Source organism: Cynocephalus volans, chromosome 13 (assembly GCF_027409185.1).
Source record: "Cynocephalus volans isolate mCynVol1 chromosome 13, mCynVol1.pri, whole genome shotgun sequence".
In the NCBI taxonomy this organism is placed as follows: Eukaryota; Metazoa; Chordata; class Mammalia; order Dermoptera; family Cynocephalidae; genus Cynocephalus; species Cynocephalus volans.
Window position 1 is genome coordinate 45,783,173 of NC_084472.1, and position 12,243 is coordinate 45,795,415.

General features: G+C 39.4%; 1 pseudogene; it reads right to left on the bottom strand.

Annotated features, from left to right (window-relative positions):
• Positions 1 to 10,231: 10,231 nt before the first annotated feature.
• On the bottom strand, positions 10,232 to 10,991 carry LOC134361668 (large ribosomal subunit protein uL2-like; annotated as a pseudogene).
• Between the last annotated feature and the right edge of the window lie 1,252 nt (positions 10,992 to 12,243).

Here is a 12,243-nt window from a genome sequence, read left to right on the forward strand (position 1 = left end):
GCTACCTGCTGCCTGCTGCCCAGGTGCTGTCTGTACATTTCTGTGTCCCCCTAAAGGGGGGATCCCACAATCAAAGTGACCTGCAAGGCCAGAGGGACCCACCTATGGGACATGTTACGAGACCTGGACTATAGAAAGCACAAAACCACCAAGACCAGGGTAGGAAGAACAGGCTTTATTACTTGCAAGTAAGGAGAACACTGGGGAAGACAGACTGTTCTGAAGACAAATTTGTATTTGGGCCTGGGAGGGAATGTGAACTTTGGGCAGCAGTGGGACTTCAGGGAGTTGTCACATGAGCTAAGCCTTGTGCTCTTGGCTAATACAAGTACAGTCCATAGGTGGTGAATTGATACTTCCCAGAGGTAGTTGACTGTTGGGCTGGATCACAGACCCCTCTACCTCATCCTGTGCAGGTCGCGTGAGTCAGGTAGTTGAAAAAAGATTCTGGCGGCAGATAACGGAATAGACATGCTTCATTCCAGATGCAAGCTCTGCCACCAGTGGTTCAGAACCACTGTCTTCCTTACAGAAAGTACACATGTGTGGCAACCAGCCAAGGGGTTACACAGGCACACATGTGCACTAACACTACTCTTATGTAACTTTACAACAGATGTGCTGAATCATAAGCAGCCAGATCGGAGGCGAGAGGGTCTGACTAAACTAACTCCATTTTCCTCACAGTTGACCCATGACATAAACAGGGACAGGTAGGTTGTGGAAGTCCCAGCTCCTGCTTGGGCAGAGGTGTTAGCATTACAATGAGGCAAGTTCATCTCTGGGGCAGTATTTCAGTTTCAGCCGGTGTATTTGAGGACAGTCCAGTATTTCATGGCTCATGACTTCCTGTCCCCTCCTGCAACAACAGAAACTCAGAACAAAGTGTTATGACCCGTTCACTTCCTCTTTCGAATTTTTTAGCCCCAGCGATTGCTTGGGCATTTACGAAATCCTGCATCCTAGCATACAGACAGGACTCTGGTGGCCATGGATATCCCAGGAAGCTTAGAGTGAAGGTGCCTTGGGTGCCCGGCCGCTGCACTGCAGCGGTGGGCACCATCACCATGGGCACCAGGGACGCGGGAACTCGCGACTTACCCTAGCGAGGAAGAGCCGAGACTCCTCTCAACTTCAGCCAGAGAGGCGGGGGAGAGCCTCGCTCACACGAAAAAGAAGTCCAGGTTCTAATTACAATCTATTTACCACCCGCAGTTTATACACTGTAAAAACCAACTGTAAAGCTCTAGGCAGATGGCATCTTCCTTAAAAGGGAGCAGCCTGGGATTGCATAGCACCTGGGAACCTTATTGTTACGATGCTCTTCATTGTGAGGGTTTACAATCTTGGAGCGACGCCTCCACGGTCCCCCTTATGTCCCGCAGCAGCCTCGACCCTCGTCCCTCGCCCACCTCCTCAGAATCCCCCTGGAACCTCTACCAGGGCATAAGGACTTCAAGAACTCGGCGTCCCACTAAGGAGCCCTGCAGAAGCCGGGTCCCCATGGAGTGGCTCCAACCCCGGCGCCCGCCTACGGGAGGATGAGTTTCCACGGGGAAATCCCGCGTCCCGGGCGCCCAGCGCGCCCCGAGCAGGAGGGGCCTCAGCTCAGCGACAGGAGACCCGGGCTGTCCCAGGAAGTCCCCGCAGACACTGTCCACAGCCCGGGTGGCCCTCTGAGGAGCACGCGGCCCTACCGCCTCTAAGTCAGGAGAGGCAGATGGCAGAGCCAGGCCGACCGGGCTCGGGTGCGAGGACAGGCGGGACAAGGAGCGCCCCCGAGTGGTCACAGGACCTTGACACAACCTGGAGCACGAGGCTGAGAAAACATCCGACGGGGGCAAGCTGGAGGCTGAGGCCCAGCCAGAAACAGGGGTCGGCGACCTGAGGCCACCCAGAGCAGCCTTTTCCTGGGGCATCTTTTGGCCCCTGAAACCTGTCCCCACATTTGGTCATAGGCCTACGTCACACAATAATATCCTTTGCACAGGTAATGGCCCTTACAGGGATTCAATCCTGCTATAATTTTACTTCTTTGTTTCATCTGTAATTTTTACATTGGAAGGATTGCAATTGATAATATTAAACTGTAACAGCTTAATCATTATTAAATGCTTCCAATTCTGAACTTTTAAATGTATCCTCAAAACAACCTTTGAGACAGCTTCTATTATTATCCAATATAAGGATGAGGAAGCTTAGTCACTGAAAAGATAAGTAACTTGCTTAATTAATTTAGCTCATAAACATTGGAATTGGAATTTAAACTGATTTGGTATGACCGTTTCAATAAAAACCATTTGCTATTATAGACCCTAGATCAGTGCAAAGCACTGTTCTTAACTCTCTGCACATATTAACTCATTTAATCCTCACAGCAATATTTTTAAGATGACTTGTTAAACATGAGGCGCATTACTGCACCAGCAAAAACTCAAATTTGATGACCAGATTTTTAAGTTGTATTTTTTTCATTTCTTAACCCATCTTAAGTTTTTTTTTTTTAAAGGAAATATGTATTAAAATTCAAAACTGATGAGAAGATATTTGTAAAAGAATCTGTTTTCCTCTTATTGCTAACACCAAAGTTGACATATGATTTGTTTAACTCCCAAATTTCTCTGAGATGTCTCCTCAGTCCTCAGATGTCGAATGATAGGATTCAGGAACTTAGTTTTTCATATGAAGTGTTCACCTGTTATGTCTGTACCAGTAACAAAGATTTGGTCTTTACAGGGAGAGTTATGAATGATGAACTCATTATCTTTTCAACTGCAGTGAACTAGTTTCAAATAATAATCATGATACATTTTAAAACTAAATTTGAAGCATGTGAGAATTCCTGGTAATATGGATTCCTTAACTCTTGTAGGTGAAGAAAAATGAAAAACTTTCATTCTGCTGGCACAAAATAAATGAAACATGCTAACATTAAAGTGAAAAGAAAAGAATTATTGGGAGACTTGAAGATATTCATTCTCTTTCAGCCAGTGTTTTTGCTCCTGAGACTATCCTGAAAAATAATCAGAATTGGCAGGAAAGATGTAAGCATAAACAATTTCACTGGAAATTATTTTTATTTGCAAGAAAGAAGAAACAACCCTTTCCTTAAACCCATAAGCACCTGAGAAAGAAATCCCATCATGCCTGAATACATTCTACTATAACAGTTATATAATGCAGTTTGAGAGATTGTTGATATGACAAATGTTCATATTATTTAGGTAGCTTGGTAGTAACTAATAAGAAAATTGAGGGTTTGGGAGCAAAGTGGGAGCCATTAATTTGTGTAGAGATCTAAAATTTTGCAGTTAATTAAGATAATCTTGGAAATACATGAATTATAAATTTAGCCTTATACAAAAATAGATTGTATAGATTGCGCAATAAAAAGAGGTTTATAAATACACCAGCCTTACAGGATTTCTTCATCCTATCATTGTCTATAGCAACAGTTATGGGTTGTGTGCACAGTTGAACAGGACATGAAAATAACCTCACTATACAGAGTTGACTATTCCAATAGTATGTAACAATGATTTGAGATTTACATTGATTGTAAATGAAATTTCCTTAAGGAAAAGAGAAGGAAAACAAGAGAATAAGCTTCCCTTCTCCCCAAGAGATGAGTGCATGTACAGCCAAGTGATAAACATTTATAGAAACTACATAGAAATTGACCTGTCTGGCTTTCCTGAAGCTTCTTATTATAGACCTGATTAGTAGTGTCTGCAATGAAATGATGCTGGAATTTTGATAAGCCTTACTTTTCTAAGCCCCAGTATTGGACTACTCTTCACTTTTTACTAATATCTCTACTAATTTACTAATAATATCTTTAAAAGTGATTTAAATAAATTACAAATAGACAATGTAGTTGTATAACCTATGTATAGTACTCAATCACAATTTGTGTGTTTGTGTGTATGTGTGTGTGTGATCATTCCTGTGTTGTAAAAATTGTCTATCAAGATGGAAATATTAGGTAGAAAATATATGTGACTATTTTTGTCCAACAGTTTTTGTCTTCCATTTTTGTTCAATAAATGTGCTGCTTACCCTTTTCCACCATACTCTGCTTCAGAGAGCTGATCTTTATGAACTGCTTCATGAATAGCCCTTCACTCCTGGCTTGCAGTTGGCTCAATCATTGGGGAGGACCAGCAGGAGGTCTAAGACTTAGAGGAGAATGAGGAAGGGTGCTTACCCTCCCAGATCTCTCCCTGCCAATTCTTTGTGGGTAATCACATCTTTTAGCAAATTCTGCAGCTCCCTGTCAGGTGGCCTGTCCATACAGCTGTGCTCACTAGGTTCCCATAAACTTTGCCCTTCAGGCTTAGATGTAGTAATGGCTTGCTGGTGTTGCAAACTGTAGGGAACTTACCACTGCTTGTGGCTTTCCCTAAATACGGTCTACACATTTTTTGCTGGGATTCTAACTAACATAGAGTATTTACCCTTTTTGTTTTTTGGATGAATTAACCCATGTTTCAAAGTATTACAACAAAATCTGTGACTAATAAAAACTGGAGTTATTTCCTACTGTAAGGCTCCTATATTGATTAATCTTCTATATCTTTTTTTAAAACAAGAAACCAATGCTCTCATTTCCAATCACCTCTGAGCCTCTCTAGCACCCAGCTCCCATTACAGGCTGTCAGAATTTGAGATCATTCAGTCCATAGTCATTGTTAGGGTTGGACATTCTACTCCCCATAAGTAGAAAAATGTCAACAAAATATATGAAGTATCATGATGTCTGCATCCTAACTTCAAATGGTTGAGAAAAAAAAAATCCTAAAGAAAATGAAAATACAAAAAGACCAAAACAATATAAATCCAAATCTAGATGAAGATAAACAAATGAGAAAAATACTACTAATTGGTAAATCTTGGTGACAGTTATATATAGTACTATTTTTTCCATTTTTCTGCAAGGTTGAAGTTTTTTGAGTAAAACGTTAAGGGAAAATTTTTCTGTGAAGAAAATTTTGGCCAGCCTGATTTTTCAGTTGTGTATGTCATTTTATTTTTCTGCTTCAAGGCTTGCATAAATCTCTTTTTGTTCCTGAAGTTCGTTACATCAATTAAATTGTGTTTCTGTGTTCAGAATCTTACATTAAAATTTCCCAGAACATAGCATTTTTTTCCAGATGGTGCACAATTGTGGTGCAGCTGTGTATTTATTTACTTACTGGTTTTCTCGAAGTGAGAATTATTAGAGATCTGGAATGGACAAATTAAGATACAAATTAAGAGTGACAAAGTGAGAGTCATTCAAAACTCTGTGAAAAGATGGGATGTCTGGGGGTGCAGCTGGGAGGCAGCACCATGATGTCACAGACAAACACAAGCATCAAGTCAGGGAAACTAGGGTTCAAATCCTCATTTCACCATTTACTAGATGTGGAACATTAGTCTGGTCATTGAATCTCTCTGAGCCTCACTTTCTCCATCTGTAACATGGGACTACAAGACTGGTACAGGATTAGAGACAGGGAATGTGGACACCTAGTCCGTAAGTGACACTCAATAAGTGAGTAATTAGTACCTGTTCTTAGTACAGTAGGGTCTAGGTTACTGCACCCTTACAAGTGCTTTCAGAAATTGGTGGGAGGAAGCCACATACATGCCCTCAAGCAGGGACACCATGCAAAGATACTATGCTAAGCAGCTAAGCAAGAATAGGGGCAGCTGATCGTGCCAAGGCTTCTCCCTTCCCCCTGCATTATTAGAGTAGAAAGAACAGGAGAAACACATAAACTTTTGCTGCAGCATTGCCCTTTCACACTTGGGTGCACGTCCTTATTCTAGAAGAATATATGCCAGCAACATTTGCTCATTCATTTAAGGCAGTTTTTCCTGCACCCTGTTAAGTATTTGTTTCTGTAGGGGGTTTATTGCATCATTAATTTATTCATTTTACTGTTCTAGTCTTATATTAAAATTGCATTGTGTGTTGCAGTTTCTAGAAAACAGAAGCTAAATTCTCTGCCTCATTGATATAAATCCATTTAATAAGTTTCCTGCAGTCACTGAGGTAACTGCCTCTCTTCTCTTCCGCTATGTCTGATTGTGTAAGAATGGATCCTACAGTGGCAGACTTCATGCAAACATTAGAACATTATAATTCCTTTGAAGAAATTAATTTCCCTCAATATTAAGTAGACTGTCTGCAACAATAGCATTTGATAAATGTTTCTATTTATTTATTTATTTATAAAATATTTTTGTATACAAACCTGAACATAGCATTGTTTTAATGGTGTTATGGATATATTTATGATAGTAAGAGGAAACTATAAAGAAAGTACTGGCTTTTTGAAAACAACAGAAATATCTGTGACATCTCAATAGGTGGGAAGATATTTTAAACACAATAAAAAATATAACCATACAGGAAGAGTCTGATCAATTTGACTACAGTAAAATAAAGAATATTTGTTCTGCGGCACCTCATTAAAGAAAGTTAAAAGACAAGTAACAAATAAAGAGATCTTTTGTGCCACAATTAACAGACAAAGGATAAGTAACCAAAATACATAAAAATAAAAATTCCTTTCAATCAATAAGATAAAGAGAACTGAAGTTTTAAAAAATGGGCAAATGATATGAACAGATATTTCAGTACAAAATAATTTTTACTTTCTCTTGAGACTTTCTCATTGACCCCTGTGCTGTTTGGGAGTGTGTTGTTTAATCTCTAAGTATTTTGAAATTTTCAAGCTATCTTTCTGTTATTGAGTTCTAGTTTAATTTTATTGTGGTCTGACAGAATACTTTGTATAATTCCTATTCTATTAAATTTGTGAGATGTGTTTTATGGCCTAGAATGTAGTATACATCAGTGAATGTTCTGTGTGAGCTTGAGAAGAATGTGTATTATGCTGTTGTTGGATGAAGTATTCTATAAACATCAATTAGCAACAGTTGATTCTGGTGCTATTCATCTCAACTATGTCCTTACTGATTTTCTGTCTGCTAGATCTGTCAATTACTGATGCAGGGGTGTGGAAGTCTCCAACTATAATAGTGGAATCCTCTATTTCTCCTTGTTTTTCTGTCAGTTTTTGCCTCATGTAATATGACTCTCTGTTGTTAGGTGCATGCACATTAAAGATTGTCTGTCTTCTTGGAGAACTGACCCTTTTATCATTATGTAATGTTCCTCTTTATCCCTTAATAATTTTCTTTCTTCTTAAATCTGTTTTGCCTGAAATTAGTATAGCTATCCCAGCTTTGTTTTGATTAGGGTTAGCATGGTATATCTTTCTCCATACCTTTCTTTTAATCGATCTATGTCCTTATATTTAAAGTGGGCTTGTTGCAGATAACATATATGGTTTTTTAATTCACTCTAACAGTGTCTGTCTTTCAATTGGTATATTTAGACCACTGACATTTAAAGTGAGTATTAATATAGTTGGATTAATATCTACTAAACTAAATCCAAAGCTAGCAGAAGGAAAGACATCATGAAGATTAGACTGGAAATAAAAGAAATAGAGAATGGAAAAATAATAGAGAAGATCAATAAAAACAAGAGTTGTTTCTTAGAAATGATCAAGAGAATTGACAAACTTTTAGCTAAAGTAACAGAAAGAGGAGGAGGAGGAGGAGGAGGAGAGAGAGAAGATGCAAATAACTAAAATCAGAAATAAAAGTGGGGACCTTACCTGCAATCTTACGGTGACATAGTTTTGTAACGGAATTTTATGAACAATTGCATACCAATGAATTAGATAGCCTAGGTGAAATGAACAAATTTCTAGAAACACAAAAATTACCAAAGCTGACTCAAGAAGAAATAGAAAATTTCTGAGGCCTATAACAACTAAAGAGATTGAATGAGTAACCAAAACTTTCCCAGATGCTTGGGAGAAGGAGGAAAGGGGAGTTATTGCTTAATGGATACAGAGTCTCAGTTTAGGAAAATAAAAAAGTTCTGGAGGTGGATCATAGTGATGGTTGCAGAACAATGTTAATGTACTCAGTGCCATTGAACGGTACTTAAAAATGGTGAAAATGGTAAATTTTATGTTGTGCATATATTACTGCCAGCACAACAAAAAATACATTTCCCAACTTGAAAATTAAAAAAAAAATCTCCCAACAAAGAAAAGCTCAGGACCATATGGTTTCACTGGTGAATTTTGCCAAACTTTAAGGAAGAATTAACACTAATTCTTCTCAAATTCTTCTGAAAAGTAGAAAAGAGGGAACATTTTCTAACTCATGTTATGAGGCCAGCAGTCCTAATACAAAAGCAGACAAAAACATCACCAGAAAAGAAAACTACATGCCAATGTTGCTTATAAATATAGATGTAAAATATCCTCAAAAATGCTAGCAAGCTGAATCTAACAGCATGTTAAAAGGATAATACACCATTATACTTCATGCCTGTTATGGACTGAATGTTTATGTCCTCCAAAATTCATAAATTGAAACTCTAATCCCCCAATAGTGAAAGACTAGATGCTTTTCCCCTAACATCAGGAACATGACAAGAATGGTTTTTCTCACTTCAGCTATTCAATATTTTACTGGAAGTTCTAGCCATAGAATTAGCCAAGAAAAAGAAAGAAAAGGCATCCAGATTGGAAAAAAAGTAAACTATTTCTAGTATTAGAAGACACGATCCTATCTATGGAAAAATCAAAAGAATCCACAAAAGCAAATACTTGAGCTACTAAACAAATTCAGCAAGGTTGCAAAGTGCAAGATACAAGACAACTTTTTAACTGGGTAAGGTACATCTACTTAAAAATCTGTAGCTAATGTCACACTTAAGAGTGAAAGACTGAATACTTTCTCCTTAAGAGTGCCAACAAATCAAGGATGTCTGCTGTTGGGAAAAGCAGTCATGCGCAGCTTCTCAATCCATGCATGGGTACATAAGAATGACCTTGGGTCTGGAACACTTCTTTACAAAGAGAGCCCTTACAGACTATGCTGGTGATATCTCTTTGTTTGGGAATATCTTTCCCTGTTCCAGGGTTGATGTGTACTTTTTCATTATGCCTAAGTATATGTATCATGTGGTACCTGGTCAACCCCACTGCTATGGCTTCTTCCTGCAGCGGGAAATGGGGTCGTTTACCTGCATCACAAGAGGGATATGTACAGACCAGCTCTCTGTGTTGGTTGTGGGTCTAGACCTGCTGACCATAGGGAACTGATATTCACTATTGAAGCTGATCTTGTTCTGTCTCTTCTTTATGTGAGTAAAGCCTTGTTCCATCCAGTGCTACTATGAACCATGTCTCTGGCAACCATGACACCTGCAAACCATGCAGTGGGTTGACATCCTGGGGCTGCTGCTTCTGGTGGTAGGTAACAGGTGTCAGTTGTTCAACATCTGTTCTCATGACTTCTATTCAACATTATGCTCATACCCTAGCCAGTGAAATAAGGCAGAAAAAGAAGGAAAAGCCATACCTATTGGAAAGAAAGAAATAAAACTGCCCCTATTCTCAAATAAGATGATGTTCTCTGTAGAAAATCTCAAGAAATCTTAAAAAAAAAAAAAAACCAAAAAACTCCTAGAATGTATAAGAAGTTTAGTAATGTCTCAGAAAAAAAGGGTCAACACAGAAAATTAATCGTATGTTTATATGGACATCATATCAACTTGGAACCAAAAAATTTTAAAATCATGCTGTCTTAGTTTGTTTTGTGTCACTTAGAATACATGAAAGTGGGTAATTTGTAAAGAAAAGAGTTTTATTTCTTACAGTTTTGGAGGCTGGAAAGTCCAAGGTTGAGGAAGCACATCTGGTGAAGTCCATCTTCTTGGTGGGGACTCACTTCGAAGTCCCTAGGCAGCCCAATTCATCACATGGCAAGAGGGTAAGAACACACTCATGTGGTAGCTCAGGTCTCTCTTCCTCTTCTTACAAAGCCACCAGTTCCACTTCCATGATAGCCCATTAATCCATTAACCTTTAATGGATTCATTCATGAGGGCAGAACTCTCATGACACAATCACCTCTTAAAGGTCCCACCACTCAAAACTGCCACATTGAGGATTAAGTTTCAACATGAATATTGGAGGGAACATTTAAGCCACAGCAAATATCATTTATAATAACTGCAGAAAAAGAAATACAAAGACATAAATTTTACAAAATATGTGCTATATCTACTTTTTTTTTTTTCTTAGCAGCATAAGGACAAACTTTATTAAGCCCCGCAACCCTAGTTCTCTTTCTCCTGCACAGTCTTGCTTCACCAGTCTGGCCCGCAGCAATGAGACCGACTATGCAGCCAGCAGGGGCATCTCTGCGGACCCGCAGCAATGAGACCGACTATGCAGCCAGCAGGGGCATCTCTGCAGTTGGTGGAGGGTTTACCGATGTGCTGGTGGTTGCTTCCTCCAAAAGGATGCTCCTTGGGGCTCATGGCCACACCCTTCATGCATGGCCAGTAGTTTCTCTTTGCCTTACACTGGTGGTAGGCTTGGCCAGCGTTCAAGATGGGTTTGTCAATTCGGCCACCTCCAGCCATCACACCGACCACAGCTCTGTTGTCAGAGATGACCTCCCTGGAGCTGGAGGCAGCTTTGTGTGGGTCTTCTTGGTCTCTGGGTTCTGTGAGATGGCGGTAGTGTAGTTCCTGGAGGCCCGGACCAGCTTGCTGTGGTCCCCAGACTTCTCCTCCAGGCAGCACAAAATCGTGCCCTCAGACATGGTGCCTACAGGAAGGACATTGCCAATGTTGAGCTGGGCCTTCTTGCCACAGTACACGAACTGGCCTGTGTGTGTGCCCTCGGCGGCGATGAACAGCCGGGTCCGCTTCTTAAGCCAGTACAGATCCTGGAAGAGCACCTTGGCGAGGGGTGCGGCACGGCCCCTTCACGATGCCCTTGATGTAGCCGTGCAGCTCGGCAAAGTCCGTGGTGGAAAGGCGCAGCGCGCTTGCAGTGCTTCATGTGCAGGTGGAACAAAGAGCCAGCACCCTCCCTCTGCCCGTGTATCACGTGGCCCATGGCGGTGGTCTGCTCACCAACGGGGCCCAAAGCGTTCTGTATCTATATGCTGAAACTTACAAAATTCTAATGAGAGAAGTCAAACAGGATCTAAATTAATGGAGTGATATATTATGTACATGGATTGGATGATTCAGTGTATTTAAGATATTAGTGATCCCCAAGTTGAGCTACAGATTCAACACCGTTCCAAAGTATCAGAAAAAATCTTTTGTGTGTGTGTGTGTGTATATATATATGTATATATATATATGTATATGTATATATATGTATATATACACACACACACACACACAAATTGATTTTAATATTTATATAAAAACAGAGAAACTAGAATAGTTCAACTAATTTCAAAAGAAGGAAGAAGAAATTTGGTGGATTCACGTGACTTGATTTTAAAACATAAAACTACAGTAATCGAGACAATATGGTATTAGTGAAGGGATAGAAATAGATCGATGGAACAGAAAAGAAAGTCCAGAAATAGATCTATTCACATGTGGCCAATTGATTTTTTGCAAAGATACAAAGGCCATTCAATGGGAAAAGGATAGTATTTTTCAACAAATGATGCTGGAACAATTGGACATCCACTTGCAAAAAAAGTGAACTTGGACTCAAACCTCACACCTTATAAAAAAAACTGACTCAAAATGGATCATACATATAGATTTAAAACATGAATCTATAAAGCTTATAGATGAAAACACAGGAGAAAAATCTTCATAACCTGGAGTTAAGCAAAGAGTTCTTAGATAGGACACCAAAAGTACAACCCATTGAAGAAAAAATTGATAAATTGAACTTTATCAAAATTCAAAACTTTTGCCCCATGAATGACACATTAAAAGAATAAAAAGACAAGCTAAAGTCTGGGAGAATATCCAACAAAAACATTTATTTAGAATATATAGAGAATGCTCAAAACTCAACAGAAAGAAAACTAAAAACCCAATTTTTTTCCCTTCCCCTCCCTCTCCCCCCTCCCTCTCCCCCTCCCTCCCAACAATGTCATTTCTGTTTGCTTGTCATATCAACTTCAAGGAATTGTAATTGTTATGTCTAAACTAAACAACCCAATTTTTAAAATAGGCAATAGATTTGAACAGACATTTTACAATAAATTCATGAAAACACGTTCAACATCATTAGCTCTAGAGTGTGATGATGAAGAGACAACACAAACAAATTGTTTTGGGTAATGAAACTCTTCTGGTTCCTGAAGTGATGGTATTTCCACAAATCTACACAT